This window comes from Phyllobates terribilis, unplaced genomic scaffold, assembly GCF_046119375.1.
Source record: "Phyllobates terribilis strain yellow unplaced genomic scaffold, ASM4611937v1 Scaffold_4__5_contigs__length_816908805, whole genome shotgun sequence".
NCBI lineage: Eukaryota > Metazoa > Chordata > Amphibia > Anura > Dendrobatidae > Phyllobates > Phyllobates terribilis.
The window spans coordinates 679104829-679132728 of record NW_027362764.1 but is presented as its reverse complement, the minus strand read 5'-3'; the positions used below and the strand labels follow the sequence as shown (position 1 = coordinate 679132728).

The following is a 27900-nucleotide window of genomic DNA, read 5'->3' as shown; positions in this document are numbered from 1 at the left end:
ATGCGAAGACTTGGATCTTGCACACACAGTACATTGGCGCACCCACTTAATGACTTCCTTCTGCCATCCAGGCCACCAAAAACTGTGACCCACAAGTCTCTTGGTCTCAGAAATTCCTGGATGACCTGCCAACCGAGACTCATGACACTCAACAAACAAATCTCTCCTAAAGGTCCTAGGCACAAACAACCTCCCATGGGGAGTGTTAGATGGGGCATTCTCCTGTGCTTTAAGAATCTCATCCTCCAAAACGGAGTCCAAAGCAGCAATCACAACACCTTCTTGTAAAATGGTCTCCTCTTCCTCTTCAACACCGACCATGGGAGAAAAGCTGCGAGACAAAGCATCCGCTTTAACATTCTTGGTACCCAGGATGTAAGTAACGGAAAAATTAAACCGCGAGAAAAAAAGTGCCCACCTAGCCTGACGGGCATTCAAGCGCTTGGCAGCATCAAGATAGATCAGATTTTTATGATCAGTGAAAACCTGAATAGGAAATTCAGCACCTTCCAAGAGATGACGCCAGTGTTCAAATGCGAGTTTAATCGCCAGCAATTCCCGATTACCAATATCGTAATTAGGTTCAGTCTCGGAAAATTTTTTTGAAAAAAAGGCACAGGGATGTACTCCATCCTTGTTTTCCTGAGACAACACCGCACCAACCCCCACCGAAGAAGCATCAACCTCAACCAAAAACGGCTTAGTCACATCAGGCTGCATAAGGATGGGAGCAGAGGTGAACCTCTCCTTTAGAAACACAAAAGCTTCAATGGCCTCAGAAGTCCACTGAACCGTATTAGCACCTTTCCTGGTGAGATCAGTCAGCGGTTTGACAATAATAGAAAATTTTTTTATGAATTTTCTGTAATAATTGGCGAAACCCAAAAACCTCTGTATCGATTTCAAACTAATAGGCCTAGGCCATTCCTGCACAGCTTGAACTTTAACCGGGTCCATCTCAAAACCTTCACTGGAGATAATGTAGCCCAAAAAACTAATTCTCTGTACAGCGAACTCACATTTCTCCAGCTTAGCAAAAAGCGAATTGTCCATTAATAACTGTAATACCTCTCGTACGCTCCGCCAATGAGACTCCAGATCCGGCGAATAAATCAAAATGTCATCCAAATACACAACCACATTTTTGCCGATTAAAGGTCTAAGGATATCATTAATAAGATTCTGAAAAAATGCTGGAGCATTGGTGAGACTAAAAGGCATAACCAGATTCTCAAAATGACCCACAGGAGTGTTAAAAGCAGTCTTCCATTCATCACCCTCCTTCATGCGCAACAAATTGTATGCCCCCCGGAGATCAATTTTAGAGAACCACTTGGCCCCCACAAACTGGTTAAATAAATCAGGAATCAATGGCAGTGGGTAAGGATTGCGTACAGTAATTTTATTAATCTCACGAAAGTCCAGACAAGGACGTAAACCGCCATCTTTTTTTTTTACAAAAAAAAATCCAACAGCCACAGGAGACTTGGAAGGCCTAATGTGACCGGCGGCCAAGCTTGTCTGTATGTATTCTTCCAAAGCCTTTCTTTCAGGAATAGTAAGATTAAATAAACGACTCTTAGGAAGAGTCGCGCCAGGGACAAATTCAATGGTACAATCATAGTCTCTATGGGGAGGCAAAACCTGCGACTCCTTCTCAGAAAAAACTCTCCAAAAATCCTGAATAGGTACAGGCAATTCCCCTCTATCCACAGCAGCAATGCGCCCGTTACAACACTTGTCATAACACTTAGGGCTCCAGGACTTAATTTCATTGGTAGACCAATCCAGTACAGGATTGTGCAATTTTAACCAGGGTAACCCCAATATTACTGGAGAAGGCAAATTATCCAATACCACCAAATCCAAATTCTCTTGATGAATACCATCTATAGTGAGGGGAAGTTCACAGACCTTGTGAGTAACACTCTTCAAGGGAGAGCCATCGACAGAAACCACAGCAATAGGGGATGACAAAGTTTTAGGTTCTAATCTAAGTTTTTCCAAGAATCCCCCATCAATCACATTCAGAGTAGATCCATAATCCACAAATACCCGAAATTCAATTAATTCATCCTGAGCAGCAGTAGTGGCAGATAGGAATACTCCCTTAGAATTTAAACAGGCAATACGAGCATGACTGACCATTTTTTTTTCTTTCTTCTTACGAAGCACACAGCTCTTAATAAAATGACCAGAATTTCCGCAATAGAAACACAAGCCTTCAGAAAGTCGGCGGTCTTTTTCCTGAGAGCGGGGTGCCATCGCCCCAATTTCCATCGGCTCTCCATTGTCAGCACAGAACCTCTCAGGACTCGAAGCTGACATAGCAGAGGATTTGCTCTCATTAACCCTTTCACGCAGTCTCCTGTCCACCCGTATAGCTAATTGCATTGCCTCCTGCAAGTTTCCAGGTGTGGGATAAGCAATCAGTAAATCCTTTACCCTTTCACATAGCCCTGCAAGAAACAAGCTTTTCAAAGCAGAATCGTTCCACCCCACCTGGGCAGACCACCGACGGAAGTGAGAACAATATTTTTCCACATTACCTGATCCCTGCCTCAAACGTCTTAATTCAGACTCAGCAGATGAGACACGATCAGGATCATCGTACAACAAACCCAAAGCAGAAAAAAAACTATCCACTGATCTAAAGCACGGATCACTAGGTTGGAGAGAGAAGGCCCATCCCTGAGGATCTTTGCGCAAAAGTGACATTATGATCACTATGCGCTGTGATTCATCACCAGAGGATCCGGGTCTCAAACGAAAATATAATAGACAAGCATTTTTAAAACAAAAAAAAATCTTGTTGTTTGCCAAAAAATAGATCAGGCAGACATACCTTAGGTTCCACAAAATGCGCTCCAGAACAGCTACTCACGTGTTGTTGGAGCTTGGTCACCTCCAGAGAGAGTCCCTGCAAGCGTTGAGCCAAATCTTGCACCGAGACCATGATGGAAAATTGGAGGTCTTTCCTTAGAGAAATTTTTTTTTTTTTTTTTTTTATGGCTGGAATTACTGTTATGATCTGCTACAGAGACTATGGAAAGAAAGGAGATCTATCCCTACAATAGAACTAAACTAGATCCCTATGATGTAACGGGGAACCTGATCCTGCGATCAGACCCGCTAAAGTCCTCGGCTAGTCTGAACGCAGACCTATAGATGTGAGGGAGGGATCCCTACAAGATCTAGGGACTGGGAAAAGTTGGACACCTCCTAGCAGAAATAGTAGCAGTCAAAGACAAACACACAACAAAAAGGCATAGGGGTCAGAAGACCTAGCAAAACTAACAGAGAACGGCAACAGAGCAACAAGCTAGCTCAACAGTAGTAAATACAAATGAAGTCCAGCAAAGCCAGGAGGGCGGAGCCGGATTAAATAGGCAAAATGGTCATGTGACCAGCAAACAAAAAAAAACCTAACAGGAGAGTTGTAACACGCTTGGTGGCGAGCAATCTGGCCGTGACGGGGCGGGCTCCGAAGGGTCCCTGCAAAGGCTGTGACGTCCCTACAGGTGTGGTTTGTTTAGCAGTGATTCACCCGCCGCATCAGGTGTCTTCAAAAATGTCTCGGCGCAGGGTCTCCTGCAGGCTAAACCCTTCATCGCGGTAATGTGACAGAAAGAGCAAGCTGGACCCGTAACTTGGGGGCGGAGCGAGACGTCCAGGGGTGAATGAAGGAAGAGGGTGAGATGTTTGCCAGTGACTTTGAGCTGCTCTTCAGGAGGGAGGGTCGTGTTGCCTGCAAAGGTCTTCTGCTTGGGGTTACCGGTGGTTGCCTCCAGCCAAGCAGGAGACGCTGGTCCTGGTGAAAAGGAGCCTAGTATTAAAAGTAAAGAAGCAACAATGCTGGAGGCCCACGGTGATCAGAAAGATGCTGGTATTTTGCAGAGATGAAATAGCGCAAGAGAGAAAGCAAATGAAAAAAAGAAAAGAGAATGAATGTGTGCACTTGTGAAAGGGAATGGAAAAAAGGAATAGAAGAGAGTGCCCCCTGCTGGTGGAAGGAAAGAAAAACCCTACAGCACCTGGTATTCCCAGGCAGTCTCCCATCCAAGTAAAAACCAGGCCTGACCCTGCTTAGCTTCCAAGATCAGACAAGATCGGGTGTGTTCAGCGTGGTGTGGCCATAGGCAGAGACAAGCCTCTCACTTGCTGCTTTTCTACTTTGATGTCTGGCTGCCGGCTGCCCTTTCCAGTGCTCAGCAAGACCAGGTCCTTTTGTGCTTTCTCTTCTCTTCAATTTTTTTGCTGGCATCCTTAAAAGGTCTTGTAGACACAACGCCCCACTCAGAGCCGCTGAGCTCACTGATCGGCTGCAGCGCTGTCGACGGAACGTCAGCTTCACGGCCAATGCCACAGGCCGGGAGCAGAGGCGAGACTCACCGGTAGACCCAGGTAGGGTGAGTAGAGCGCGGTTAGTTGCTTTCTAATAGGCTTCAGCCGGGGATTAACTTTTAATGAAAGGTAACAATCCCATTGACTGTCTGCAGCGCGCCACACCTAGGAAGCGCACGCTCACACACAAGCCAGCATGCACACGTGCTCGCACGTGACAACACCCCCTATCTGCCCCTACAACCTCTCCGTCACCATGCGTCAGACTCTCCTGCCTGTTTTATGATTTTAGGGCCCTAGCAGGAATCACCCCACCCCCTCCCCAATTCCTTCCTCACCTTCCTTGCCTTCCTTGCACTGAGGTTAGCTCTTTGGCAGCCATCTGGCTTGGTTACACAAGCTTCTTTGCAGAGAAACATGTTACTTCTGCTGGCCCTCGCTAGGCAGCCGGCATCCAAAACCTTCCCTGGGCACCTACTGAAAGCCTGGCCCCTTCACGGCCCCGAGTGCTTTTAACACCATCATTTCCACACGGCGAGCTGCGGAGTCAATAAGCACTCCTAGCCGTGGCAAGGAGCTCGGTGTCAGGCCTGCGTGAAGGCGGCGGGGTAGCGTACTTAGCTGCCAACTGGCTCAGAGGCCTTGGGGCTTCCATCAACTAAGTTACTTAAGGTCGGTGTCCGGCAAGGCGCCGTTCCATGCTAGCCGAGCTGGGCAGTAGGGCAAAACGTCATCAAAATGGTCTACAGCACCCGGTGTTCCCAGGAGTTATCCCATCCAAGTACTGTACGAGCCCAGCCCTGCTTTGCTTCCGAGATCAGACGAGGTCAGGCGTATCCAAGGTGGTATGGCCAGTAGACGCTGCTCGATCCATCACTCGGCCAGCCTTTCTCAGGATCGCTTGGTGGCGAGCAATCTGGCCGTGACGGGGTGGGCTCCGAAGGGTCCATGCAAAGGCTGTGCCGTCCCTACAGGTGTGGTTTATTTAGCAGTGATTCACCCGCCGCATCAGGTGTCTTCAAAAATGGCTCGGCGCAGGGTCTCCTGCAGGCTAAACCCTTCATCGTGGTAATGTGACAGAAAGAGAAAGCTGGACCCGTAACTTGGGGACGAAGCGAGACGTCCAGGGGTGAATGAAGGAAGAGGGTGAGATGGTTGCCAATGACTTTGAGCTGCTCTTCAGGGGGGAGGGTCGTGTTGCCTGCAAAGGTCTTCTGCTTGGGGTTATCAGTGGTTGCCTCCAGCCACGCGAGAGACGCTGGTCCTGGTGAAAAGGAGCCTAGTATTAAAAGTAAATAAGCAACAATGCTGGAGGCCCACGGTGATCAGAAGGATGCTGGTATTTTGCAGAGATGAAATAGCGCAAGAGAGAAAGCAAATGAAAAAAAGAAAAGAGAATGAATGTGTGCACTTGTGAAAGGGAATGGAAAAAAGGCATAGAAGAGAGTGCCCCCTGCTGGTGGAAGGAAGGAAAAAGCAAAAGCCTACAGCACCTTGTATTTGCAGGTGGTCTCCCATCCAATTTCTAACCAGGCCCAACCCTGCTTAGCTTGCAAGATCAGACAAGATCGGGTGTGTTCAGGGTGGATTGGCGGTAGGCACCGGCAAGCCTCTCACTTGCTGCTTTTCTACTTTGAAGGCACAGACAAGCCTCTCACTTGCTGCTTTTCTACTTTGACGTCTGGCTGCCGGCTGCCCTTTCCAGTGCTCAGCAAGACCAGGTCCTTTTGTGCTTTCCCTTCTCTTCAATTTTTTTGCTGGCTTCCTTAAAAGGTCTTGTAGACACAACGCCCCACTCAGAGCCGCTGAGCTCACTGATCGGCTGCAGCGCTGTCGACCGAACGTCAGCTTCACGGCCAATGCCACAGGCCGGGAGCAGAGGCGAGACTCACCGGTAGACCCGGGTAGGGTGAGTAGAGCGCGGTTAGTTGCTTTCTAATAGCCTGCAGCCGGGGATTAACTTTTAATGAAAGGGAACAATCCCTTTGACTGTCTGCAGCGCGCCACACCTAGGAAGCGCACTCTCACACACAAGCCAGCATACACACGTGCTCGCACGTGACATCACCCCCTATGTGCCCCTACAACCTCTCCGTCACCATGCGTCAGACTCTCCTGCCTGTTTTATGATTTCAGGGCCCTATCAGGAATCACCCCCCCTCCCCAATCCCTTCACCACCTTCCGCACCTTCCTTGCACTGAGGTTAGCCCTTTGTCAGCCGTCTGGCTTGGTTACACAAGCTTCTTTGCAGAGAAATATGTTACTTCTGCTGGCCCTCGCTAGGCGGCCGGCATCCAAAACCTTCCCTGGGCACCTGCTGAAAGCCTGGCCCCTTCACGGCCCCGGGTGCTTTTAATGCCATCATTTCCACACGGCGAGCTGCGGAGTCAATAAGCACTGCTTGCCGTGACAAGGAGCTCGGTGTCAGGCCTGCGTGAAGTCGGCGGGGTAGCGTACTTAGCTGCCAACTGGCTCAGAGGCCTTGGGGCTTCCATCATCTAAGTTACTTAAGGTCGGTGTCCGGCAAGGCGCCGTTGCATGCTAGCCGAGCTGGGCAGTAGGGCAAAACGTTATCAAAGTGGTCTACGGCACCCGGTGTTCCCAGGAGGTCTCCCATCCAAGTACCGTCTGAGCCCAGCCCTGCTTTGCTTCCGAGATCAGACGAGAATGGGCGTATCCAAGGTGGTATTGCCAGTAGACGCTGCTTCATCCATCGCCCGGCCAGCCTTTCTCAGGATCGCTTGGTGGCGAGTGTAACATACCTGGCGGCGTCCTTGCATAGTGGTCCATCTCCCACTGTGCAAGAGCGCGCACTTGATCTCCTGTCCAGAATGTCTCTCTGGCTTCCCTCCATGCTGTCTGTTTGTGTCTGTTTCTGCTGCTTAAGGGCGGCGCCCGATCACTTCCTGCTTTTTGTACCTGCTGTTTGTCACACCCCTTGTGCGTCCTCAGCCTATTGCTGTCTGTCATCTGGTATATAGCTCAGCTGCTCCCATCTATCCCTGCCTGAGCATAGTGTTTCATTCAGTGTGTGCTTGCACTCTGAAGGTGCCAGGTCCCGTTCTTTGTCTCCTGCCTTGCGGTATCAGTTCCCGTGTCTGAACTGAGTCCTGTCTATGTCTCCTGCCTTGCGGTATCAGTTCCCGTGTCTGAACTGAGTCCTGTCTTTGTCTCCTGCCTTGCGGTATCAGTTCCCGTGTCTGAACTGAGTCCTGTCTATGTCTCCTGCCTTGCGGTATCAGTTCCAGTGTCTGAACTGAGTCCTGTCTGTGTACTCTTGCCTGCTGCCTCTCCTGGAGGCTGTATTTCCAGTCCTGTCTGAACACGCTCCTAACCTGTTCCTCCCGCCTTCTAGGGGCAGATTACCTAGACCCGCTCCTGTATCTTTTCTGTCCTGTCTGAACACGCTCCTTGCCTGTTCGTCCCGCCTCTCTGGGGGCCGTATTCCCAGACCCGCTCCTGTATTCCGCTGCAGTGTCGGTCTCCTCCGTACACTCAGTTCCAGTCTGAACTCTCTCCTATCCTTTACCTGTTTTGTCTCTATGTCCGTTCCCTTCCTTTTTCTGCAGAGTCTGAACTCGTACCTAACTCCTGCTTGTTGTCTCTGTACTCCCGTTTGTGAGTTTGTGGTCCACTCGCTACTTCACTGCAAGTACCCTGTGGGTATCTGGCTCTGCCTTTCTCTTCCTGTCTGTTCCGTGTGAACAGAGCCCTGTCCCCCCTGCTCTGCTTTGTTTGCCGCTCTGCGGTTTCCGCTCTGATCCTGCCTTGTTTACCGCTCTGCGGTTTCCGCTCTGCTCCTTCCTTGTTTACCGCTCTGCGGTTTCCGCTCTGCTCCTGCCTTGTTTACCGCTCTGCGGTTTCCGCTCTGCTCCTGCTTAGCTTGCCGCTCTTGCGGTTTCTGCCCTGCTCTTGCCTTGCTGGCCGCTCCTGCGGTTTCTGCTCTGCTCCTGCCTTGTTTGCCGCTCTGCTCCTGCCTACTTAGCCGCTCTGCGGTTTCCGCTCTGCTCCTGCCTACTTAGCCGCTCTGCGGTTTCCGCTCTGCTCCTGCCTTGTTTACCGCTCTGCGGTTTCCGCTCTGCTCCTGCCTTGTTTGCCGCTCTGCGGTTTCCGCTCTGCTCCTGCCTACTTAGCCGCTCTGCGGTTTCCGCTCTGCTCCTGACTTGTTTACCGCTTTGCGGTTTCCGCTCTGCTCCTGCCTTGTTTACCGCTCTGCGGTTTCTGCTCTGCTCCTGCCTTGTTTGCCGCTCTGCTCCTGCCTACTTAGCCGCTCTGCGGTTTCCGCTCTGCTCCTGCCTACTTAGCCGCTCTGCGGTTTCCGCTCTGCTCCTGCCTTGTTTACCGCTCTGCGGTTTCCGCTCTGCTCCTGCCTTGTTTGCCGCTCTGCGGTTTCCGCTCTGCTCCTGCCTACTTAGCCGCTCTGCGGTTTCTGCTCTGCTCCTGACTTGTTTACCGCTTTGCGGTTTCCGCTCTGCTCCTGCCTTGTTTACCGCTCTGCGGTTTCCGCTCTGCTCCTGCCTTGTTTACCGCTCTGCGGTTTCCGCTCTGCTCCTGCTTAGCTTGCCGCTCTTGCGGTTTCTGCCCTGCTCTTGCCTTGCTGGCCGCTCCTGCGGTTTCTGCTCTGCTCCTGCCTTGTTTGCCGCTCTGCGGTTTCCGCTCTGCTCCTGCCTACTTAGCCGCTCTGCGGTTTCCGCTCTGCTCCTGCCTACTTAGCCGCTCTGCGGTTTCCGCTCTGCTCCTGCCTTGTTTACCGCTCTGCGGTTTCCGCTCTGCTCCTGCCTTGTTTGCCGCTCTGCGGTTTCCGCTCTGCTCCTGCCTACTTAGCCGCTCTGCGGTTTCCGCTCTGCTCCTGACTTGTTTACCGCTTTGCGGTTTCCGCTCTGCTCCTGCCTTGTTTACCGCTCTGCGGTTTCCGCTCTGCTCCTGCCTTGTTTACCGCTCTGCGGTTTCCGCTTTGCTCCTACTTAGCTTGCCGCTCTTGCGGTTTCCACTCTGCTCTTGCCTTGCTTGCCGCTCCTGCGGTTTCTGCTCTGCATCTGCTCGCTGCTCCGGCAGTCCTGTCCTGCTCTGCTTCTGCTCGCTGCTCCGGCAGTCCCGTCCTGCTCTGCATCTGCTCGCTGCTCCGTCAGTCCTGTCCTGCTCTGCTTGCGCTCGCTGCTCCGGCAGTCCCGTCCTGCTCTGCTCTTACACACCGCTTCGGGCTTTCCCTCTCTGCTGGGTTTGGCTGCTGCATCTGCGGTTCTGTTTCTGTGACCCAGTCTGTACTGGGTCTTGTCCTCTCTGTGCTCCAGCCCATCCTTTCGGCCAGTACCTCCCCGCCTGCATACTCGCCTGTATCCACCCGTCTGCATACCTGCCATGTTCGCTTATATCCACCAGTCTGTGCCAGCCTAACCTGCCTGTTCCAGTAATCCCTGTGTGGGTCAACCCCCGTGTTCGGAGTTTGATCTGGAGTAGCACCTGGTCCCTCTGCTCGGTTTCTCCTTGGTGCACTGGCGTCGTATGCCGCCGTGCCACCTTGGTCGCATCGGCCAGATACTTAGTCACGCCCCTCCAGGCACTCTCCGGTTCATGGTCCAGTGGAACCACTACTCCCGCACACGCCAGTCAGTCCAGGCGTGTGCATAACAGCATGCTCAGGCCATGGTTCCCGTTGAGCCCCACGGCCTTCGCTCTCAGAGACGTTTTCTAGTGAATACATGTATTAAAAATAAATAGATAAATTTTTTTTTCCCTTAGCTGAGTTCCAGGCGAATTACGCACCGTCCAGATGGATCTATCAGCTCTCGTTCCTGCGGATCCGCCACGATACTATGGGGATCCAAGACAGTGTCGTGCATTTGTGGAGCAATGCATGCTACACTTTAAGGCCTACCCTCTCTATTTTCCTTCCGATTGGGCTAAAGTGGCCTTTATGATTGACTACCTAGCGGGTGATGCCTTGAAATGGGTCACCCCCCTATGGGAAGCATGGGATCCTGTCGTCCTTGACCTGCAGGCCTTTCTGGTGGCCTTTCGTGTGGTCTTCGAGGACCCTAACCCTGAAGCCCCTGCTGAAGCTTCACTTCCCAATATCCCGGAGCAGCCCCGATGGGTAATGTGTGTGGGTAGCGCAATAGTCCTCCAGCCCAATGAGACTACTGCCCACCCAGAATCCTCACAGGGTGACTACGCTTTCCGGAATACTTCTCCCAACCTCAAGAGGCAGTCCAGACGTGCTAGTCGTAGAGGCAAGCCGTCACGCCAGGGTCTGTCCTCCCTGAGACCTCCTGACCCCAACCTTGAAGTCCCTACTGAAGCTTCATCTCCCTGTATCCCGGAGAAGCCAAAACGGGTAATGTGCGTGGGTAGTGCACCAGTTCTCCTGCCCTAAGAGACTTCTGCCCATCCAGACTCCACACAGGAGAACTTCCTGCACCCGGCATCAGATGCTTCACCCACTTTAACCGGTGTGCATGTCCAAGGATGCTCCAAAGCTGTGGTTACCTCAGAGTCTGTGCACCTCTACTACCTGGTGGAGGACCCCCTGTTGCCTCCTGAATCCTTCGGGATACCACTCGATAACAAATGGAGAGAGACTTCTCTACACCCGGTACTCGATACTTTGTCCGCTTCGTCCTGTGAGCCTGACAATGGGTACCCCAAAGTGGTAGTTACCCCCGAGTCTCTACACCCCTCCAACCAGGCAGAGGACCTCCAGTTGTCTCCTGAACCCTTCGGGGTGCTACCTGGTAGCGAAAGGACAGAGACTCTCCTATACTCTGTACCTGATACCTCGCTCGCTTCATCCAGTGAGTCCAACCTAGTGTACTCCGAAGCAGAGGTTAACCATGAGTCTCTACACCCCTCTGACCAGGCAGAGGACCTCCAGTTGTCTCCAGAACCATTCGGGGTGCCACCTGGTGGTGAATGGACAGAGACTTTCCTATATCCTGGATCTGATACCTCGCTTGCTTCGTCCAGTGAGTCCGACCTAGTGTACTCTGAAGCAGAGGTTACCCGTGAGTCTCTACACCCCTCTGACCAGGCGGAGGACCGCCAGTTGTCTCCAGAACCCTTCGGGGTGCCACCTGGTGGTGAATGGACAGAGACTTTCCTATACTCGGTACCCGATACCTCGCCTGCTTCGTCCAGTGAGTCCGACCTTGTGTACTCTGAAGCAGATGTTTTCTCTGAGCCTCTGCACTCTTCTGACCCGGCGGAGGACCTCCAGTTGTTTCCTGAATCCTCCGGGGTACCACCAGATAACAAAGAGGCAGTGACTTTTCCTCATCCTGTACCTGATAACCCGTCTATTTCTTCCTGTGAGCTTGACAAGATGTACCTCGAAGCAGAGATTACCCCCAAGTCTCTGTCCCCCTCCAACCCGGTGGAGGACTTCCAGTTGTCTCCTGTACCCTCTGGGATGCCACCTGAATGTATGTGGAGTGAGACTTCCTTGTGTGCTGTTCCTGGTACTCCACCCATTTCGTCTGTTGCTAAGGGTGGCTGGATGGGAGGTAGCATCCTAGCTACCCAGAGGAGACCAGTTTTTCCGGTGGACAGTGGAAGTGATCTCTTCGAAGGGAAGAATTGGCCCTCAAATTCCCTGCGGGAGATTCTGGCAGGCCTGAAGAAGAGGGGGCGTAAGGGGGGGGTACTGTAACATACCTGGCGGCGTCCTTGCATAGTGGACCATCTCCCACTGTGCAAGAGCGCGCACTTGATCTCCTGTCCAGAATGTCTCTCTGGCTTCCCTCCATGCTGTCTGCTTGTGTCTGTTTCTGCTGCTTAAGGGCGGCGCCCGATCACTTCCTGCTTTTTGTACCTGCTGTGGGTCACACCCCTTGTGCGTCCTTAGCCTATTGCTGTCTGTCACCTGGTATATAGATCAGCTGCTCCCATCTATCCCTGCCTGAGCATAGTGTTTCATTCAGTGTGTGCTTGCACTCTGAAGGTGCCAGGTCCCGTTCTTTGTCTCCTGCCTTGCGGTATCAGTTCCCGTGTCTGAACTGAGTCCTGTCTATGTCTCCTGCCTTGCGGTATCAGTTCCCGTGTCTGAACTGAGTCCTGTCTTTGTCTCCTGCCTTGCGGTATCAGTTCCCGTGTCTGAACTGAGTCCTGTCTATGTCTCCTGCCTTGCGGTATCAGTTCCCGTGTCTGAACTGAGTCCTGTCTGTGTACTCTTGCCTGCTGCCTCTCCTGGAGGCTGTATTTCCAGTCCTGTCTGAACACGCTCCTAGCCTGTTCCTCCCGCCTTCTAGGGGCCGATTACCTAGACCCGCTCCTGTATCTTGTCTGTCCTGTCTGAACACGCTCCTTGCCTGTTCGTCCCGCCTCTCTGGGGGCCGTATTCCCAGACCCGCTCCTGTATCCCACTGCAGTGTCGGTCTCCTCCGTACACTCAGTTCCAGTCTGAACTCTCTCCTATCCTTTACCTGTTTTGCCTCTATGTCCGTTCCCTTCCTTTTTCTGCAGAGTCTGAACTCGTACCTAACTCCTGATTGTTGTCTCTGTACTCCCGTTTGTGAGTTTGTGGTCCACTCGCTACTTCACTGCAAGTACCCTGTGGGTATCTGGCTCTGCCTTTCTCTTCCTGTCTGTTCCGTGTGAACAGAGCCCTGTCCCCCCTGCTCTGCTTTGTTTGCCGCTCTGCGGTTTCCGCTCTGCTCCTGCCTTGTTTACCGCTCTGCGGTTTCCGCTCTGCTCCTGCCTTGTTTACCGCTCTGCGGTTTCCGCTCTGCTCCTGCCTTGTTTACCGCTCTGCGGTTTCCGCTCTGCTCCTGCCTTGTTTACCGCTCTGCGGTTTCCGCTCAGCTCCTGCTTAGCTTGCCTCTCTTGCGGTTTCTGCCCTGCTCTTGCCTTGCTTGCCGCTCCTGCGGTTTCTGCTCTGCTCCTGCCTTGTTTGCCGCTCTGCGGTTTCTGCTCTGCTCCTGCCTTGTTTGCCGCTCTGCGGTTTCCGCTCTGCTCCTGCCTACTTAGCCGCTCTGCAGTTTCCGCTCTGCTCTTGCCTTGTTTACCGCTCTGCGGTTTCCGCTCTGCTCCTGCCTTGTTTACCGCTCTGCGGTTTCCGCTCTGCTCCTGCCTTGTTTACCGCTCTGCGGTTTCCGCTCTGCTCCTGCTTAGCTTGCCGCTCTTGCGGTTTCCACTCTGCTCTTGCCTTGCTTGCCGCTCCTGCGGTTTCTGCTCTGCATCTGCTCGCTGCTCCGGCAGTCCTGTCCTGCTCTGCTTCTGCTCGCTGCTCCGGCAGTCCCGTCCTGCTCTGCATCTGCTCGCTGCTCCGGCAGTCCTGTCCTGCTCTGCTTGCGCTCGCTGCTCCGGCAGTCCCGTCCTGCTCTGCTCTTGCCCACCGCTTCGGGCATTCCCTCTCTGCTGTGTTTGGCTACTGCATCTGCGGTTCTGTTTCTGTGACCCAGTCTGTACTGGGTCTTGTCCTCTCTGTGCTCCAGCCCGTCCTTTCGGCCAGTACCTCCCCGCCTGCATACTCGCCTGTATCCACCCGTCTGCATACCTGCCGTGTTCGCTTATATCCACCAGTCTGTGCCAGCCTAACCTGCCTGTTCCAGTAATCCCTGTGTGGGTCAACCCCCGTGTCCGGAGTTTGACCTGGAGTAGCACCTGGTCCCTCTGCCCGGTTTCTCCTTGGTGCACTGGCGTCGTATGCCGTCGTGCCACCTTGGTCGGATCGGCCAGATACTTAGTCACGCTCCTCCAGGCACTCTCCAGTTCATGGTCCCGTGGAACCACTACTCCCACTCACGCCAGTCAGTCCGGGCGTGTGCATAAAAGCGAGCAATCTGGCCGTGACGGGGCGGGCTCTGAAGGGTCCATGCAAAATCTGTGCCGTCCCTACAGGTGTGGTTTGTTTAGCAGTGATTCACCCGCCACATCAGGTGTCTTCAAAAATGTCTCGGCGCAGGGTCTCCTGCAGGCTAAACCCTTCATCGCGGTAATGTGACAGAAAGAGCAAGCTGGACCCATAACTTGGGGGCAGAGCGAGACGTCCAGGGGTGAATGAAGGAAGAGGGTGAAATGGTTGCCAGTGACTTTGAGCTGCTCTTCAGGGGGGAGGGTTGTGTTGCCTGCAAAGGTCTTCTGCTTGGGGTTACCGGTGGTTGCCTCCAGCCACGCGGGAGACGCTGGTCCTGGTGAAAAGGAGCCTAGTATTAAAAGTAAAGAAGCAACAATGCTGGAGGCCCACGGTGATCAGAAGGATGCTGGTATTTTGCAGAGATGAAATAGCGCAAGAGAGAAAGCAAATGAAAAAAAGAAAAGAGAATGAATGTGTGCACTTGTGAAAGGGAATGGAAAAAAGGCATAGAAGAGAGTGCCCCCTGCTGGTGGAAGGAAGGAAAAAGCAAAAGCCCACAGCACCTGGTATTCCCAAGTGGTCTCCCATCCATGTATTAACCAGGCCTGACCCTGCTTAGCTTCCGAAATCAGATGAGAGGAAGCGTGTTCAGGGTGGTGTGGCTGTAGGCAGAGACAAGCCTCTCACTTGCTGCTTTTCTACTTTGAAGTCTGGCTGCCGGCTGCCCTTTCCAGCGCTCAGCAAGACCAGGTCCTTTTGTGCTTTCCCTTCTCTTCAATTTTTTTGCTGGCTTCCTTAAAAGGTCTCGTAGACAGAACGCCCTACTCAGAGCCACTGACCTCACTGATCGGCTGCAGCGCTGTCGACGGAACGTCAGCTTCACGGCCAATGCCACAGGCCGGGAGCATAGGCGAGACTCACCGGTAGACCCGGGTAGGGTGAGTAGAGCGCGGTTAGTTGCTTTCTAATAGCCTGCAGCCGGGGATTAACTTTTAATGAAAGGGAACAATCCCTTTGACTGTCTGCAGCGCGCCACACCTAGGAAGCGCACTCTCACACACAAGCCAGCATGCACACGTGCTCGCACGTGACAACACCCCCTATCTGCCCCTACAACCTCTCCGTCACCATGCGTCAGACTCTCCTGCCTGTTTTATGATTTCAGGGCCCTAGCAGGAATTACCCTCCCCCCCTCCCCAATCCCTTCCTTGCCTTCCTTGCACTGAGGTTAGCTCTTTGTCAGCTGTCTGGCTTGGTTACACAAGCTTCTTTGCAGAGAAACATGTTACTTCTGCTGGCCCTCGCTAGGCGGCCGGCATCCAAAACCTTCCCTGGGCACCTGCTGTAAGCCTGGCCCCTTCACGGCCCCGGGTGCTTTTAACGCCATCATTTCCACACGGCGAGCTGCGGTGTCAATAGGCACTCCTAGCCGTGGCAAGGAGCTCGGTGTCAGGCCTGCGTGGTAGCGTACTTAGCTGCCAACTGGCTCAGAGGCCTTGGGGCTTCCATCATCTAAGTTACTTAAGGTCGGTGTCCGGCAAAGCGCCGTTCCATGCTAGCCGAGCTGGGCAGTAGGGCAAAACGTCATCAAAATGGTCTACAGCACCCGGTGTTCCCAGGAGGTATCCCATCCAAGTACTGTCCGAGCCCAGCCCTGCTTTGCTTCCGAGATCAGACGAGTTCAGGCGTATCCAAGGTGGTATTGCCAGTAGACGCTGCTTGATCCATCGCCCGGCCAGCCTTTCTCAGGATCGCTTGGTGGCGAGCAATCTGGCCGTGACGGGGCGGGCTCCGAAGGGTCCATGCAAAGGCTGTGCCGTCCCTACAGGTGTGGTTTGTTTAGCAGTGATTCACCCGCCACATCAGGTGTCTTCAAAAATGGATCGGCGCAGGGTCTCCTGCAGGCTAAACCCTTCATCGCGGTAATGTGACAGAAAGAGCAAGCTGGACCCGTAACTTGGGGGTGGAGCGAGACGTCCAGGGTGAATGAAGGAAGAGGGTGAGATGGTTGCCAGTGACTTTGAGCTGCTCTTCAGTGGGGAGGGTCGTGTTGCCTGCAAACGTCTTCTGCTTGGGGTTACCGGTGGTTGCCTCCAGCCACGCTGGAGACGCTGGTCCTGGTGAAAAGGAGCCTAGTATTAAAAGTAAAGAAGCAACAATGCTGGAGGCCCACGGTGATCAGAAGGATGCTGGTATTTTGCAGAGATGAAATAGCGCAAGAGAGAAAGCAAATGAAAAAAAGAAAAGAGAATGAGTGTGTGCACTTGTGAAAGGGAATGGAAAAAAGGCATAGAAGAGAGTGCCCCCTACTGGTGGAAGGAAGGAAAAAGCAAAAGCCTACAGCACCTGGTATTCCCAGGCAGTCTCCCATCCAAGTACTAAACAGGCCCAACCCTGGTTAGCTTCCGAAATCAGACAAGATCAGGCATGTTCAGGGTAGTGTGGCCATAGGCAGCGACAAGCTTCTCACTTGCTGCTTTTCTACTTTGAAGTCTGGCTGCCGGCTGCCCTTTCCAGTGCTCAGCAAGACCAGGTCCTTTTGTGCTTTCCCTTCTCTTCAATTTTTTTGCTGGCTTCCTTAAAAGGTCGTGTAGACACAACGCCCCACTCAGAGCCGCTGAGCTCACTGATCGGCTGCAGCGCTGTCGACGGAACGTCAGCTTCACAGCCAATGCCACAGGCCGGGAGCAGAGGCGAGACTCAACGGTAGACCCGGGTAGGGTGAGTAGAGCGCGGTTAGTTGCTTTCTAATAGGCTGCAGCCGGGGATTAACTTTTAATGAAAGGGAACAATCCCTTTGACTGTCTGCAGCGCGCCACACCTAGGAAGCGCACTCTCACACACAAGCCAGCATGCACACGTGCTCACACGTGACAACACCCCCTATCTGCCCCTACAACCTCTACGTCACCATGCGTCAGACTCTCCTGCCTGTTTTATGATTTCAGGGCCCTAGCAGGAATCACACCCCATTCCCAATTCCTTCCTTGCCTTCCTTGCCTTCCTTGCACTGAGGTCAGCTCTTTGGCAGCCGTCTGGCTTGGTTACACAAGCTTCTTTGTAGAGAAACATGTTACTTCTACTGGCCCTCACTAGGCGGCCGGCATCCAAAACCTTCCCTGGGCACCTGCTGAAAGCCTGGCCCCTTCACGGCCCCGGGTGCTTTTAACGCCATCATTTCCACACGTCGAGCTGCGGAGTCAATAAGCACTCCTACCCGTGGTAAGGAGCTCGGTGTCAGGCCTGAGTGAAGGGCGGCGGGGTAGCGTACTTAGCTGCCAACTGGCTCAGAGGCCTTGGGGCTTCCATCATCTAAGTTACTTAAGGTCGGTGTCCGGCAAGGCGCCGTTCCATGCTAGCCGAGCTGGGCAGTAGGGCAAAACGTCATCAAAATGGTCTACAGCACCCGGTGTTCCCAGGAGGTCTCCCATTCAAGTACTGTCCGAGCCCAGCCCTGATTTGCTTCCGAGATCAGACGAGATCGGGCGTATCCAAGGTGGTATGGCCAGTAGACGCTGCTCGATCCATCGCCCGGCCAGCCTTTCTCAGGATCGCTTGATGGCGAGCAATCTGGCCGTGACGGGGCGGGCTCCGAAGGGTCCATGCAAAGGCTGTGCCGTCCCTACAGGTGTGGTTTGTTTAGCAGTGATTCACCCGCCGCATCAAGTGTCTTCAAAAATGGCTCGGCGCAGGGTCTCCTGCAGGCTAAACCCTTCATCGCGGTAACGTGACAGAAAGAGCAAGCTGGACCCGTAACTTGGGGGCGGAGCGAGACGTCCAGGGGTGAATGAAGGAAGAGGGTGAGATGGTTGCCAGTGACTTTGAGCTGCTCTTCAGGGGGGAGGGTCGTGTTGCCTGCAAAGGTCTTCTGCTTGGGGTTACCGGTGGTTGCCTCCAGCCACCCGGGAGACGCTGGTCCTGGTGAAAAGGAGCCTAGTATTAAAAGTAAATAAGCAACAATGCTGGAGGCCCACGGTGATCAGAAGGATGCTGGTATTTTGCAGAGATGAAATAGCGCAAGAGAGAAAGCAAATGAAAAAAAGAAAAGAGAATGAATGTGTGCACTTGTGAAAGGGAATGGAAAAAAGGCATAGAAGAGAGTGCCCCCTGCTGGTGGAAGGAAGGAAAAAGCAAAAGCCTACAGCACCTGGCATTCCCAGGCGGTCTCTGTTAAATGGTTAATTATGGAAATTCATTTGGAATGTTAATCGATAATCATTTTTCTGAGTTCTATGCCTCAGCCATCGTGTCTCGTTGACATGCGCTATTTGTGTGTGTATTTTTGGTTCACTACCATATGTAGAACAGGTGTCCATACGACTGGCTATAAAAGCCCATGGTACAGAAAGGGGGGGCTCTCTTGCTCTGCCCACCCCACAAGACACAGAATCTTCATGCTGAGAAGCAGATGACATGTAGGCCTGGACACATGCTGGACAAAGACATGATTTACCAGCCAGGATCCAAGGAAAGATGGGTGAATCTCAACAATTAAGCTAATTATGGACAAATGGACAATTACTTTATAACTAATTATTGTATGTACCTGCTGCAATCTGATTCTTTTTAATGGACAATCCAAGAATAAATAGATACATTTTTTTATAAGAATATCGTGATATTGATACTTTGAGAAGTCCTCAGTAGAAAAAAATAATACAGGAAGAGTATTATTTTACAATGGTGAGCCAGCCAGTCCTGTTTTTTTGTTTTTTAAATTAAGTAAGTGAATTTCTTCCGTGAACAAGGGGGGAGTCCTGACGAGCTGAACAGCTGTTGTTCACGTGTCAGTAAATTCACTAGTTTGTCACGAGAAGCAGAAATGACCTACAGACTGAGGAAAAACTGGAAGCAGAGGTACTAACAAGGAACAGAATCACACAGGAAAAGAATCAGACGAACTGAAGACAGGACGTGCTGATAAAGAGAAGCCAAGGAATCTTAAGGTAAGCAAAATATGGATATAATTTCTTGTTTTGCTAAACAAAGTAATATTAATTTCAAAGTTAATGTAGGAGATGATATAGAAGTTTTGTGGCTCAGTTTATACAAAGAATGGAACGGACGTACAAGAGCCACTAAAAATATCAGAGAATTCTGGAATTACCCAGGCTCAACTCCAAATTAAAATGAGGAAAAATTTGCTGAAATTATACAAAATCATGCCAAAATATGATGTCAAAATCCATGCCTGTAGAAATTCTGAGACATTTGAGAGCTTCTCTTATAAGTTTGATTTATCCAATGAGGAGAGGAATCAATTATTTAAAATATGGATTCCTGTGACATTGTCCAGACGTTTACATTTAATGCCCTGTGAAAATGACTCTCCTAATGGATGGGAAAATGATTCGGACAGATTAAGATATTTGATTTATTGTGTCACAAAGGATTTTCCCAACATAGAAGATCTGCAGAAACTAAGGATTGGTAGGAAGGAATGTACATATACATTCATGTCCATATTTGAACGGTTGTACAAAGCTCTCATCAAAAATGGAAAAGTACAACATATGATAACAACTTTTGTACAAAAATTCAAATTCCTAAATTCAGTTTCCCAAGTTATGGCATCACAAAAAAATTCATTATTTGAATGTGCGCAGATGCTGGATTTTGTTAGAAAACATGAGAATCGTGAAAAGAAAATAAATCAAGCTAAATTTATAAAACCAGGAAAGGTAAAATCTTACCAAAAGCCAATATCAAACTCTCCTAGACTGAGTCATCCCCATAGTGAACTCTATCAAATACGCAGAAAATTTCATATACTGTATGTTATAAGCCATATCAGCCAGTGCAAAGATCCATCTCTCCACAGAATGAGTTAATTCTCAGTCAGAACTGTGATTCTCTAAAAAGGAAAATGGCTGAAACTGATGGACAGAGACAGGTGAGACGACCAACTCACAGTGACGTCATGGAATGTGGACAGAAGAACAGGCAGTTCTCTGAGGTTTTGAAGGATAGAAAACTGTCTTTCCTAAATAGGGCGTTCCTGGAGATATTTGAGAGAGACAGAAGATTTGGTTTAGGGAGTGGCTAAGGAAAAACTGTAATTATAATGTTGTATCAAAATGTAATACAATGTCTCAATATTTATTTATAATCTTATACAGTAAAATTGTAGTTACATAGTTTCTAATAGTTCATGTATATATATATATATATATATATATATACTTGTCTAAGTAGAGATTGCGTATAATTGTATTTATATATACGTTTATAAAATATATATATATATATATTAATTAATAAATTAGAACTTCATATATATAAATTTAAGTAGCAATATTTTGAATTACATTAGAACCAACCAAAATATGTATAAGATATTTAAATAATTCTGTTTCTGTATGAATTTGATATTTAATTTTATTTTCTTATATTTCCTTAGAGTTTTCATTCCAAAGCAGGATTTGATCAAAGAACTCTAAAATGGATTTATTTCTTTATTCACACAGGAAGTGAAAAAAATGCATGATTTTATGTGTATAACATTTTAAAATAATAACAATATATCTAGTTGAACTATAATATATATGTAATACTTATTAATTCTTTTGTGTTGCTAATATTTTCTGTGCATGAAGTGTTCGTGCAAATTAAAGTAGCTTTACAGCATGACGTGTGACAGCTGCGGCCTTTGAACTTTGAGCTAATAGTATAGGATCCCATTCATTCTATTTTCAACTGATGTAACTTAAGACCGGGCAGCCAGTGAAAAAAGAATCTAAGACAAGAGTTTTTTCAAGTGTCTGAAAATCCAGTGACTTACTCTCATATTATATAATATGTACTTGGGGAATATTCAAAGAAATATAAAGATATTCAATTGATATGGCAATGCGCATTAATAAATTGGGATACAACAATTTTGGGTTAAATATATATATATATATACAGTACAGACCAAAAGTTTGGACACACATTCTCATTTAAAGATTTTTCTGTATTTTCTTGACTATGAAAATTGTACATTCACACTGAGGGCATCAAAACTATGAATTAACACATGTGGAATTATATACTTAACAAAAAAGTGTGAAACAACTGAAAATATGTCTTATATTCTAGGTTCTTCAAAGTAGCCACCTTTTGCTTTGATGACTGCTTTGCACACTCTTGGCATTCTCTTGATGAGCTTCAAGAGGTAGTCACCGGAAATGGTCTTCCGTCAATATTGAAGGAGTTCCCAGAGATGCTAAGCACTTGTTGGCCCTTTTGCCTTCACTCTGCGGTCCAGCTCACCCCAAACCATCTCGATTGGGTTCAGGTCTGGTGACTGTGGAGGCCAGGTCATCTGGCCTAGCACCCCATCACTCTCCTTCTTGGTCAAATAGCCCTTACACAGCCTGGAGGTGTATTTGGGGTCATTGTCCTGTTGAAAAATAAATGATGGTCCAACTAAACGCAAACAGGATGGAATAGCATGCCGCTGCAAGATGCTGTGGTAGCCATGCTGGTTCAGTATGCCTTCAATTTTGATTAAATCCCCAACAGTGTCACCATCAAAGCACCCCAACACCATCACACCTCCTCCTCCATACTTCACGATGGGAACCAGGCATGTAGAGTCCATCCGTTCACCTTTTCTGCGTCGCACAAAGACACGGTGGTTGAAACCAAAGATCTCAAATTTGGACTCATCAGACCAAAGCACAGATTTCCACTGGTCTAATGTCCATTCCTTGTGTTCTTTAGCCCAAACAAGTCTCTTCTGCTTGTTGCCTGTCCTTAGCAGTGGTTTCCTAGCAGCTGTTTTACCATGAAGGCCTGCTGCACAAAGTCTCCTCTTAACAGTAGTTGAAGAGATATGTCTGCTGCTAGAACTCTGTGTGGCATTGACCTGGTCTCTAATCTGAGCTGCTGTTAACCTGCGATTTCTGAGGCTGGTGACTCGGATAAACTTATCCTCAGAAGCAGAGGAGACTCTTGGTCTTCCTTTCCTGGGGCGGTCCTCATGTGAGACAGTTTCTTTGTAGCGCTTGATGGTTTTTGCAACTGCACTTGGGGACACTTTCAAAGTTTGCCCAATTTTTCAGATTGACTGACCTTAATTTCTTAAAGTAATGATGGCCACTCGTTTTTCTTTACTTAGCTGATTTTTTCTAGCCATAATACAAATTCTAACAGTCTTTTCAGTAGGACTATCAGCTGTGTATCCACCAGACTTCTGCACAACACAATTGAAGGTCCCAACCCCATTTATAAGGCAAGAAATACCACTTATTAAATCTGACAGGGCACACCTGTGAAGTGAAAACCATTTCCGGTGACTACCTCTTGAAGCTCATCAAGAAAATGCCAAGAGTGTGCAAAGCAGTCATCAATGCAAAAGGTGGCTACTTTGAAGAACCTAGAATAGAAGACTTATTTACAGTTGCTTCACACTTTTTTTGTTAAGTATATAATTCCACATGTGTTAATTCATAGTTTTGAAGCCTTCAGTGTGAATGTACACTTTTCATAGTCATGAAAATACAGAAAAATCTTTAAATGAGAAGGTGTGTCCAAACTTTTGGTCTGAACTGTATATCTAAAACTTCATATGTGGAATGTTTGAGTTGAACAGATCTGTGAATGTCAGAGTGAAGGTGACAGATGAGTAAATCAGCAGCTGCTAAGTGTGATTGATGTGACAGAGGCCTCATATGTTTGTATGTTTGAAAAAAAAAAATGTTTCTTTATGTGACGGTACAAAAATATATTTAATTCTGAGGAAATTATAATACATAATTAGGTATTATCTACATATATATATTTCTATATTTCTTTAATAATTATTATTTCTTGATTTAACTAATAGTGGATAAGGGCAACCACACATCAAAATGGTTTACAAAGCAAATTTAAATTTAGAATCATTTTCCACATGATAATATTCTTGAATAACTATAATATTATTTTTAATGGTTACCTAAATAGGTACACACCTCTCTTTAGTCAAATCTATGCTACTCATCGATATGAAAATTATGCACAATATTTCTAGAAGAATAATTATTTTTAATTTGGTTCTGATATATACATAAATTTTATAAAATAATATTTTTGGTATTAAGGGGGAAAATGTGTTTTTGATCCTGATTACATAATCACTTTTGATCAATACTTATTTTCCACACATTTTAATAAAGAAGAAATAATAATAAGGTACTATGGTGTAATTAAGAAGGGTATTACATGCAAAGTTGCATAATTTAATATTTTTTGGTGGTACAAGGTTATGACAAATATGAAATCATCCAGATAATGGAGCTATAAGGGTATTTTTTATGGAGAATATAATTACTCTGCATTTGTCATTAAAATTTAAAGGCCTTATATTTATTTTTATTCTTATTTTTACTCTTAATTTTATTTTTCATTTTAAAAATTTTATTCTTACTTTATACTTCTTATTTTTCTATTTTTTCATTTTTTAATTCTCATTTGATTTTATTTCAGTTCAATATCTCAATTGAGAAAACACATTAATTTTTAATAAAGTAATGTCTAATACAAGAGTATTGCTTCATTAAATATATATTGCTAAGGAAAAAAATGTTTACATTTTCTGAGTAAACACAACAATTCATTCATTCATTTATTCATTCATTCATTCATTCATACATTCATATATTTATTAATTTTGGTTCAGGAGTATACATTCTTTGATATTATTGGTTTAATAAAGATATAAAAACTTGTTTTTTCAAAATACACTGACACCTATGGGTTGGAAAAGGTAATTACACCTATGACATAAAAATGTTCTATCATATGGAGAACTTGATTGATAATGAATTATTATCTATTATAGTTTATTATTCCAAGCATAATTTATTTTAATATTTTGATAATAATTAGATGGATATTACTGATTGCTATGGTACGCTGTGATATTATAGGTTAGGAAAAACTGCCAGATTTGGTATCAGATTAGGGAATGAAGACTTCAATCAAGACATCGCAATTATGAATTCTATCTTAATAAAGACTTTTAATTTTTATAAATCAAAGAGATTCTCAAAAGTTACAAGAAGAAGCAACTGATATCCGGACGTCTCACAAGGTAACAGGTGTGAATGCTGAGTGTTATAATAGACTGTGTCCATTACATACAATACAATTCACACCACTGATCACCAGGACGGCAGAGGACGATGATCCTATATGTACTGTGTTGTGTTAAAGTTTCATCACGTTCCAGTGGTTTCTTATCACCTGCAACGCTTCAATGAAAGCTGGTGAACAGGTAATACCTGGCATATGTGTCCTGTATATAAAGGACTGAGTACTGGTTATGGTGCTATATAAAGCAGGGAAGTGTCAAGTTAACCCTTGCTTTACTGACCAAAGACGTCACATCTGTTCCAAAAGTGACACGAGACCAGTGCGGACACACGGAAGATTCTAAAGACGATCCAACGTAAGTCCAGGTGACACTGCACAGATATTAAAGCTACATTTCATCCATGGACTTTGTTTTCTTATCAACTGACAAACATGATCTTTCTAATAAAGAGTACAGTTTATGGACTGAACAATAATGAACACAATTATGGACTGTACAATATCTACATGCTGTAATTTATTTCAAAGGAGTTTTCATCTAAAGACTGTGTTATAAAAGAACCAAGAAGAAGACGAGACGACGACCCGATGATATCAGATGATGACGATTGAACCCGCGATTGCTTCAATTTAGATATAGGGAAGTATAATTATACATATTAAATGAATATTAGTCACGGCATACCATAACATGAATTCACATCATTATATAACAATAATCCGATATTGATACTATTATTACTATTATTATTATTATGGAAATTTAATGATATTGCCAAGGAAGAAGGAAAGAAAAAATGATTGATGAATGTATCTTCTTTTGAGATTTTTCAGTTAAAGTCCTTATATTCTCAAAAAAGGGGGAAATGTTAAATGGTTAATTATGGAAATTCATTTGGAATGTTAATCGATAATCATTTTTCTGAGTTCTATGCCTCAGCCATCGTGTCTAGTTGACATGCGCTATTTGTGTGTGTATGTTTGGTTCACTACCATATGTAGAACAGGTGTCCATACGACTGGCTATAAAAGCCCATGGTACAGAAAGGGGGGGCTCTCTTGCTCTGCCCACCCCACAAGACACAGAATCTTCATGCTGAGAAGCAGATGACATGTAGGCCTGGACACATGCTGGACAAAGACATGATTTACCAGCCAGGATCCAAGGAAAGATGTGTGAATCTCAACAATTAAGCTAATTATGGACAAATGGACAATTACTTTATAACTAATTATTGTATGTACCTGCTGCAATCTGATTCTTTTTAATGGACAATCCAAGAATAAATAGATACATTTTTTTATAAGAATATCGTGATATTGATACTTTGAGAAGACCTTAGTAGAAAAAAAAAAATACAGGAAGAGTATTATTTTACAGTCTCCCATCTAAGTACTAACCAGGCCTGACCCTGCTTAGCTTCTGAGATCAGATGAGATTGGGCATGTTAAGGGTGGTGTGGCCGTACGCAGAGACAAGCCTCTCACTTGCTGCTTTTCTACTTTGACGTGTGGCTGCCGGCTGCCCTTTCCAGTGCTCAGCAAGACCAGATCCTTTTGTGCTTTCCCTTCTCTTCAATTTTTTTCCTGGCTTCCTTAAAAGGTCTTGTAGACACAACGCCCCACTCAGAGCCACTGAGCTCACTGATCGGCTGCAGTGCTGTCGAAGGAACGTCAGCTTCACGGCCAATGCCACAGGCCGGGAGCAGAGGCGAGACTCACCGGTAGACCCAGGTAGGGTGAGTAGAGCGCGGTTAGTTGCTTTCTAATAGCCTGCAGCCGGGGATTGGTGGCTATTTCTCAGGATCGCTTGGTGGCGAGCAATCTGGCCGCGACAGGGCGGGCTCCGAAGGGTCCATGCAAAGGCTGTGCCGTCCCTACAGGTGTGGTTTGTTTAGCAGTGATTCACCCGCCGCATCAGGTGTCTTCAAAAATGGCTCGGCGCAGGGTCTCCTGCAGGCTAAACCCTTCATCACGGTAATGTGACAGAAAGAGCAAGCTGGACCCATAACTTGAGGGCGGAGCGAGACGTCCAGGGGTGAATGAAGGAAGAGGGTGAGATGGTTGCCAGTGACTTTGAGCTGCTCTTCAGGGGGGAGGGTCGTGTTGCCTGCAAAGGTCTTCTGCTTGGGGTTACCGGTGGTTGCCTCCAGCCACGCGGGAGACGCTGGTCCTGGTGAAAAGGAGCATAGTATTAAAAGTAAAGAAGCAACAATGCTGGAGGCCCACGGTGATCAGAAGGATGCTGGTATTTTGCAGAGATGAAATAGCGCAAGAGAGAAAGCAAATGAAAAAAAGAAAAGAGAATGAATGTGTGCACTTGTGAAAGGTAATGGAAAAAAGGCATAGAAGAGAGTGCCCCCTGCTGGTGGAAGGAAGGAAAAAGCAAAAGCCTAGAGCACCTGGTATTACCAGTCGGTCTCCCATCCAAGTACTAACAAGGCCTGACCCTGCTTAGCTTCCGAGATCAGACAAGATCAGGTATGTTCAGGGAGGTGTGGCCGTAGGCAAAGACAAGCCTCTCACTTGCTGCTTTTCTACTTTGACGTCTGGCTGCCGGCTGCCCTTTCCAGTGCTCAGCAAGACCAGGTCCTTTTGTGCTTTCCCTTCTCTTCAATTTTTTTGCTGGCTTCCTTAAAAGGTCTTGTAGACACAACACCCCACTCAGAGCTGCTGAGCTCACTGATCGGCTGCAGCGCTGTTGACAGAACGTCAGCTTCAAGGCCAATGCCACAGGCCGGGAGCAGAGGCGATACTCACAGGTAGACCCGGGTAGGGTGAGTAGAGCGTGGTTAGTTGCTTTCTAAAAGCCTGCAGCCGGGGATTAACTTTTAATGAAAGGGAACAATCCCTTTGACTGTCTGCAGCGCACCACACCTAGGAAACGCACTCTCACACACAAGCCAGCATGCACACGTGCTCGCACGTGACAACACCCCCTATCTGCCTCTACAACCTCTCCGTCACCATGCGTCAGAATCTCCTGCCTGTTTTATGATTTCAGGGCCCTAGCAGGAATGACCCCCCCCCCAATTCCTTCCGCACCTTCCTTGCCTTACTAGCACTGAGGTTAGCTCTTTGTCAGCCGTCTGGCTTGGTTACACAAGCTTCTTTGCAGAGAAACATGTTACTTCTGCTGGCCCTCGCTAGGCGGCCGGCATCCAAAACCTTCCCTGGGCACTGCTGAAAGCCTGGCCCCTTCACGGCCCCGGGTGCTTTTAACGCCATCATTTCCACATGGCGAGCTGCGGAGTCAATAAGCACTCCTAGCCGTGGCAAGGAGCTCGGTGTCAGGCCTGCGTGAAGGCGGCGGGGTAGCGTACTTTACCTGCCAACTGGCTCAGAGGCCTTGGGGCTTCCATCATCTAAGTTACTTAAGGTCGGTGTCCGGCAAGGCGCCGTTCCATGATAGTCGAGCTGGGCAGTAGGGCAAAACTTCATCAAAATGGTCTACAGCACTCAGTGTTCCCAGGAGGTCTCAAATCCAAGTACTGTCCGAGCCCAGCCCTGCTTTGCTTCCGAGATCAGACGAGATCGGGCGTATCCAAGGTGGTATGGCCAGTAGACGCTGCTTGATCCATCGCCTGGCCAGCCTTTCTCAGGATCGCTTGGTGGCGAGCAATCTGGCCGTGACGGGGCGGGCTCCGAAGGGTCCATGCAAAGGCTGTGCCGTCCCTACAGGTGTGGTTTGTTTAGCAGTGAT

At 48.1% G+C, this 27900-nt stretch overlaps 10 pseudogenes; all 10 read right to left on the bottom strand.

Annotated features, from left to right (window-relative positions):
* Positions 1 to 4022: 4022 nt before the first annotated feature.
* Positions 4023 to 4141, bottom strand: LOC141269383 (5S ribosomal RNA; annotated as a pseudogene).
* A 943-nt stretch (positions 4142 to 5084) lies between these two features.
* Positions 5085 to 5204, bottom strand: LOC141269515 (5S ribosomal RNA; annotated as a pseudogene).
* Positions 5205 to 5825: 621 nt separating this feature from the next.
* Positions 5826 to 5944, bottom strand: LOC141270251 (5S ribosomal RNA; annotated as a pseudogene).
* A 981-nt stretch (positions 5945 to 6925) lies between these two features.
* LOC141269745 (5S ribosomal RNA) lies at positions 6926 to 7045 on the bottom strand (annotated as a pseudogene).
* Positions 7046 to 14686: 7641 nt separating this feature from the next.
* On the bottom strand, positions 14687 to 14805 carry LOC141270065 (5S ribosomal RNA; annotated as a pseudogene).
* Positions 14806 to 15729: 924 nt separating this feature from the next.
* Positions 15730 to 15849, bottom strand: LOC141268301 (5S ribosomal RNA; annotated as a pseudogene).
* Positions 15850 to 16469: 620 nt separating this feature from the next.
* On the bottom strand, positions 16470 to 16588 carry LOC141268457 (5S ribosomal RNA; annotated as a pseudogene).
* Positions 16589 to 17529: 941 nt separating this feature from the next.
* LOC141267456 (5S ribosomal RNA) lies at positions 17530 to 17649 on the bottom strand (annotated as a pseudogene).
* Positions 17650 to 26587: 8938 nt separating this feature from the next.
* LOC141269746 (5S ribosomal RNA) lies at positions 26588 to 26706 on the bottom strand (annotated as a pseudogene).
* Positions 26707 to 27644: 938 nt separating this feature from the next.
* Positions 27645 to 27764, bottom strand: LOC141268980 (5S ribosomal RNA; annotated as a pseudogene).
* Between the last annotated feature and the right edge of the window lie 136 nt (positions 27765 to 27900).